Genomic DNA, 7,258 nt, shown 5'->3' with positions numbered 1-7,258 from the left:
GGCATCTGCCTTGAGCTCAGGTCATGATCCCAGGGTCCTGGGATGGAGTCCTGCATCCAGCCCCATGTGGGGCTCCTTGCTTGGTGGGGAGCCTGCTTCTCCCTCTCCCTCTGCCTTTCCCCCTGCTTGTGCTCTTTCTCACTCTCTCTCTCTGTCAAACAAATAAATAAAAACTTAAAAAAAAAGATGACATACTATCTTAAAATTTAAAGAAGGATTTTTTTTTCTGGTGTTTGTTTATATTTCCTATCTTACATGGAAATTCATCATAGCAATACTGGGGAATATACATTTTATTTCTAACCACCACAGGGAGTTTTTCTGGTCAGAATAATTTCAGCATTAAAATATGTCCATGTTCTAGAAATTGATCTCAAGATTTTGTTTGGGCACACATTTTTAGTTCATTGACTACCTTTTTAGACCAAAGAATCTGTGTTCAACTTTTTCATGGTATAAATTCAGAGCGTATGGTGTATAAATTACAAGCCCTGTTGTCACAAAACATCTAATATTCATAAATTTTAAACTTTTCTAGGCTAAATAAAATATATTAAAATATTTTTAATTTATAAAGTACTGTTATCTAACAATAAAAAGTATATTTTCTTATTGTTCCTTATAAATAATTAGGAATTAGTTCTACCCTCTTTCTGTACCTCAAACTGTAGACTTACTCATTCTCCTTTCTGTGTGGGATCTTTCACACAAATAAGTTAGTAAATTCATTTTTATCTGTATTGGGGGAAAAAGGTACAGTCGGCAATTTGGAAAGTGGAAAGGACACTGAACTGAATAAAAATGAGATGTATGGTCCTGGCTTTGCCATTAACAAGCTAAGTGACCAAGGATAAATTCCTTTATTTCCTAGATTTTGATTTGCTCATCTGAAACCTGATGGGACTGATGGAGATGGCAGCTAGAATATTCAGCTATTCTACTATGTGTGTCTTCCGCACCTCGATCATTCTCTTAGGTTAATTTGAAGGGTGGCGATATACTTTACATTCTGGTGTTAAAGGTCAATAAACAACCAAGAAGACTCTTCTTCTTCCTATGAAAACTGCAGTGCGTCCAAGAAGTCTGAAATTCATCTTGCTCTTATATTTAAAAAGGTGCTATAGTGCTTACTCTGGGATTACAGAAAATTCAATTATCTGATGTTATGACTTTATTGTTTCTATTGGAAGTTTCAAAATAATTTTAAAGGGATAAAGGCAATATGTAAATATTTTATCCACATATATCATTAAAAATTTTACAAAATCCAACATACATTATGGGCTACTGAAAGTCTGATTTAAACTTAAATTTTAGGGGCACCTGGGTGCCTCAGTTGGTTAAGTGGCTGCTCAGGTCCTGATCTCAGGGTCCTGGGATCAAGCCCCGCATCAGGGCTCCCTATTCTGTGGGGAGTCTGCTTCTCCTTCTCCCTCTGCCCTTCCCCCCACACCCCCCCCGCTTGTTCTCCCTCTCCCTCTCTCTCAGATAAATAAATAAAATCCTTTAAAAAATAAACTTAAATTTTCAGAAATGAGGTAAATGAATAACTCAAGACAAAGTTGTACTTTGAATTGTTCTAACAAGTGATCTAATGATGAAAAAATAAAACTACCTCAAACCTGAAGAAAAGTGAAACTATATTTTGCCCCATGAAAGACATTGTTAAGAGAATGAAAAGGCAGCCCACAGACTGGGAGAAAATATGGTGAAACACATATCTGATAAAGGACTTCTATCCAGAATAACAAGGAACACTTAAAACTCAACATTATGAAAACAAATAGCCAAATTAATAACTGGGCAAAAAAGCTGAATGAACACCTCATCAAAGAAGATCATCAGATGGCAAAAGAGCATGTATATAAAAAGATACTCAACATCATTTGTCGTTAGGGAATTACAAATTAAAACAATGACATACTGCTACACACCCATTAGAATGGCTAAAATCCAAAATACTGATAATGCCAAATGCTGACAGAAACGTGGAGCAACAGGAGCCCTCATTCATTCCCAGTGGGAATGCAAAATGGTACAGCCACTTTGGAAGACAGATTGGAAGTTTCTTACAAAGCTACACACGCTCTTACCATCTGATCTAGCAATTTCACTCCTAGATGTCTCCCCAAAGGAGTTGAAATCACGTTGACACAGAAACCTACACATGAATGTTTATTCATAATTGCCAAAAAATAGAAGCAACCAAGGTGTCCTTCAATAGGCGAATGGATAAATAAACTGTGGTACAGCAACACAACGGAATACTATTCAGCAGTACAAAGGAATGAGCTATCAAGCCATGAAAAAAATGAAGGAACATTAAATGCATATTGCTAGGAAGCCAGTAGGAAAAGGCTGCATACTGTATGATTCCAGCTATACGACATTCTGGAAGAGGCAAAACCATGGAGACAATAAAGACATCAGTGGTTGCCATGAGCTCCAGAGGGGAAGCGGGGGAGTAACGAACAGGTGGAATGCAGGGGATTTGCAGGGCAGTGACACTGGCCCATAGCATACTGCTCTAGACTGTTTGCCATCCAGGGAATTGTGACAGTGCTTCTGAGAGCAGTGTTTCCTTTCCTCCAGCCTCTTGAATCGGCCTGTATATTAGCACACCACTGGATTTTATGTAGACTACGTGACACAAAATCCTCAAAATCTGTGTTTCAGAAGCATTAGTAATCATCTAGTCCTAACCCTGGTCAATGTTACTTTTGAACTAGGCAAATCTGTATTAAATATTCATAATCTTAGTCCAAAATAACACTTACATACAATGTATGTTTAAAACAGGAGAACACATATCTGATCAACGAAGAGCTGAAAGTTACTATGAATTCCCAGAGATGTGAAGATCGTCATTTAGGTGATAAGTGCTGAACCATTTTGCATTTGCTAGGGGCAGCCTAAAATGTACACCGCTCAGATCTTCACTTCATTCGTTGTTCTGCCTAAATGAGGCCTTCTTCTCCAAAAGGCTTCCTTACCCTTCTCTAAAGTAGTTCCTACCATCTTCCCAGCCTCCATTCCATCACTCTCTAACCCTTACCCTCCTTAAGCTATGTCCATAGTGCATGTCGCTCTCTGACTTTTTTTTTTTTTTTTACATTTCTGTGTTTATTTTCTGCTTCTCTCCATAAGATAGCATCATCACATAGGCAATGGTCTGGTCCAACCTCTGTATTCCCTGTACCCGTCACATAGTATATGCTCGGTATTTGTTATACGAAGTTAGTTTTCCACAGAATACATGTGGAAATAAATTCCACAACCTTAGTTTATTTTATTTGTATGATCTCCTCTATGACGGGTGGCTTACTTTAAAAGATAATACCCCATTACCTCAAAACAGATTTATTTGGCCTTCACATGGTCTTGAAAAGAAGATGAACCTAAGGTCCATGAACTAAAGCAAACCTAAACTGATTGAAAATTATTTTAATGACGAATTTAAAATTATACCTGAGGACAGTTTTCAAAGAAGGTAATCTTGTTGACGGAACTCAAGGTTGCTGATACCCTCCAAGCCTCATAATGGCTCTATATTGAGCTGTCATTGATTTCCTTAAATCTATGCACTTGAACTGGGAATTTTCAATTGGCAGAGACAGCCTAATGTCTAATGCTTCCAAAGGAATCTCACTGTCTCCCCCCAGTTTCTCCCACTGTTGCTCCAAGGAGCCCACGGGGCTCCCTGGTTGTTAAGATACGCTACACAGCTTAGCAACATGGTAACATTCCTTAGGGAAATCCAAATTCCAGAACCTTTCCACCTGCCATTCTTCTCAGAGCTTCACATACTCACAGTTTGGCAAAACCACATGGCAACAGTGACTTTTCTGTTTCAGACATATCATAGTGTTGAGCTGAATGCAAGAGAAAGGGAAAGAAGAAAGAGAAAAGAGAAGGCAATTTCAGTCATATTGATACTTCGCCCCATAATTCTGCTTGAAAAAACATACCGTGCAGACGTAATCAAATGTAATCAAATTTAGCTCACCCAAAACCTCTGGGGAGAAAGTGTGAGTGATTTTAAGGGCATCCCAGTCATCCTGCTTGGTAGTCAGGATGTCCATGATGATGACTTGTTCAAGAACCTTAAAAAAAATCAAAATGTTAATTAAAATTCATAAGGAAACATTAAGTAATACAGTTAAGACATAAAATTTCCAGTGAAAAAGTGAAGGTGGAATCATCTAGTAATTCCATATATGCATGCACACACACACACACACACACACACACACACACACACGTATACACACATGTTGCTTCCAGCTATCAGGATTAGATATACTGGGACTTCCCTATATTTTTCTTTTCAGACCATATATGATTTTTAATTTCTGAATCACAGTCTCTGAAATCAAAGTAGATAATTTCTAAAGACAAATACTAATTTGAAACAATGCAAGGATAGAGCCTAATTAAGTCTATTTTCTTGATTGGCCCCAAGAATTAAAGGTTAAATATCTCCTCATGCCTATAACCCATTCAGGACTTATGCCATACTGTTTAACTGTATTTTATGGAGGATTTAAAGGATTTTCTAAGGTAATTTTGACATTCTGATATTTTCATTCTGCATTTTGTAATCAGTTAAGCATTTGCTTTACACGGCAAGTCACAGAGACTTACTTTCCCTCACACGAGAGAGTCCAATAGCCCAGAGTTGGTATGGAAGCCCCATGGTGTCATTATGGGTCTAGGCTTGTTCCACATTTTAGATTCATCTTCCTTAACACGTGGCTTCCTTCCTTGAAGTTAACTCTTAACCAAGGTGGTTCCTAAAGTTCCAGTCACCCAAATGGCTGCTCTGTCTCCAGACATGAAATGCATAGTTCAGGCAGAAACAAAGAGAAGGGAGGGTAAGCACTGACAACGACACACGGTGGCTATGTGCTTCCTCCGTAAAAGCTTTCTCATGAGTCCGAGACAATACTCTAGATGCTTTGATCACTTCTAGCTGCAAGGGGGAGAGAGAAAACGTGGCTTCTTCACAGGGCACATTGCCACTGATTTTTAAAAAAAGGGGCTCAGTTACTAACAAAAGAGGGAGATAAAGTATATTGGGTTGTAAACAGCAGTCTCTACCACAGATCCTGACATTCATACCTAACCTCTGTGGAAGAAGCGTCTATGCTTTCTGTGTGGTCGCACCTTTCATTAGAGAGAGCCAAGAGTCCATCAGAGGGAGACATATCCTTGGCTATGGAACTATGGGTCTATTATATTCCTTTTATGAAGACCTATGGGACCTTTCTTGTCTCATTACTGGGGAAAATGGTACAACTGGTTTGTTTGGGCACAGTTTGTAATAATTCTGTCAGAACCAAGGGACAAGAGGTTGCTCTGTTGCCCTGCTCAGGGCACATGTGTATCTTTGTTGCCTTGGTAACAGACTACCAGTCGAAGACACTCTATTATTTTCAGCAAAGACAGAACATAGACAGAGAGATTTCTTGGAATATGTGCATGAATTTTTTAATGGTGATTCGTGATTTTAAAAACAGTGTCTGGGGCACGTGGGCGGCTCATTTGGTTAAGCATCTGACTCTTGGTTTCAGCTCAGGTCATGATCTCAGGGTTGTGGGATCAAGCCCCACATTGGGCTCTGTGCTCAGCGCACAGTCTGCTTGTCCCCCTCCCTGTGCTCCTCCCCCTACTCACGATCTTGTTCTCTCTCAAATGAACAAATAAATAAAATCTTAAAAAACAACAGCTACAGCACTGTCTATGGGAATCGTAAGCAGGAAAAAGCTGCCAGGTTGTTCATTGTCCACAGGTATGTTGAGTATTGCTATGGACTGAATTGTGTCCCCCTGAATTCGTATGTTGAAGCCCTAACCCGTAATGTGACTATATTTGGAGATAGGACCTTTAAGGTGGTAATTAAGGCTAAATGAAGTCATAAGGATGAATCCAAATCTGATAGGACTGGTATCCTTATAAGAGGAAGAGACACCAGAACTCTCTCTTTCTCTCCATGCACACATAGAAGAAAGGCCCTGTGAGGACACTGAAAACAGGTGTCTGTCTACTAGCTGGGAAGAGAGACTTTACCAAAAACCATCTTTTCCAGAACCTTGACCTTGGACTTCCAGCCTCCAGAATTGTGGAAAAAATGAACTTCTGTTGTTTAAACCACCCTATCTGTGTTATTCTGTGTTATCACCAGCCCTAGCAGGTGAATACAAGTGTGAACATGCAGGACACTCTGTTAGGTCCGTTTTCTCCACATATAAGCAGTGTAGCCACATCTTGGAGCCGTGAACTGCTTAGACCTGTTCATCTTTATCTTCATTTTGCATTTTCCATAAAAATGCCAGTGGTGTCTGCTTAAAATATAAGAAAGTAATGTAAATAATTTATGAAAGGCAAAATGCTAATTTTAAATAATGCAAGAATAAAAGCTTATTTCATCTGGTGTCATGCCCATCCTATACTTTGTTCTGTCAATTTTGGAAACACATGATTCAGCCTGAAATTTGCAACAAGTATCTGCAATCACAGAAAAGAGTACTTTGTGATCACCAGAGCATAACAAAAGTACTGATGTTAAGTATAGTAGAAAGCATGCTAAATTAGTCTCCACATTTCCCCCCCTGGCGTATATACCCTGTATAATCCCCGTCCCTTGATTGTGGGCACACTTGTGAATATGATGGATGTCACTCCTGTGATGAGGTTACCCTCTATGGCAAAGATGAAGAGATTTTGCAGATATAATTAAAATCCCTCATCAGAATTTCTGTGAGTTCATCAAAAGGAGATTGTTTGGGGGTGGGTCTGACCTAATCTTCAAAGGAAGATTTAGGCCTTCCCTAAGATCAGACAAGCTTCCCTGCTAGCCTTAAAAAAGCAAGCTATCGTGAGTTCTACAGCTGCAAGGAAATGAACCTGTCAACAACCCTGAGAGCCTGGGAGAGGACCCCAAGCCGCAGATGAGCCCCCAAACTCAGCTGGTACCTTGACTGCAGCCTTAGGAGACCCTGTTCTGAGGACCCAGCTAAAGTTAAGCCATGTCAACCCTCCTGACACATGGAAACTGTGAGGTAACAACCTTGTCTTGTTTTAAGCTGCGAGGTTTGTAGTATTTTACTAGGCAGCAGTAGGAAATTAATACAATAAAATGTAACTTACGAAGACTATTCATAGTCCATACTCAAACATAAACACAGTATCTGTTTCACGTACCAGATCGTGATCTCTTCAAGTGAGTCGTGAAGATGGCTCCCGGGACTGGGTCATA

The sequence above is a fragment of the Ursus arctos genome, unplaced genomic scaffold, assembly GCF_023065955.2.
Source record: "Ursus arctos isolate Adak ecotype North America unplaced genomic scaffold, UrsArc2.0 scaffold_9, whole genome shotgun sequence".
NCBI classification, from domain to species: Eukaryota; Metazoa; Chordata; class Mammalia; order Carnivora; family Ursidae; genus Ursus; species Ursus arctos.
This window is presented reverse-complemented; position numbering follows the sequence as displayed.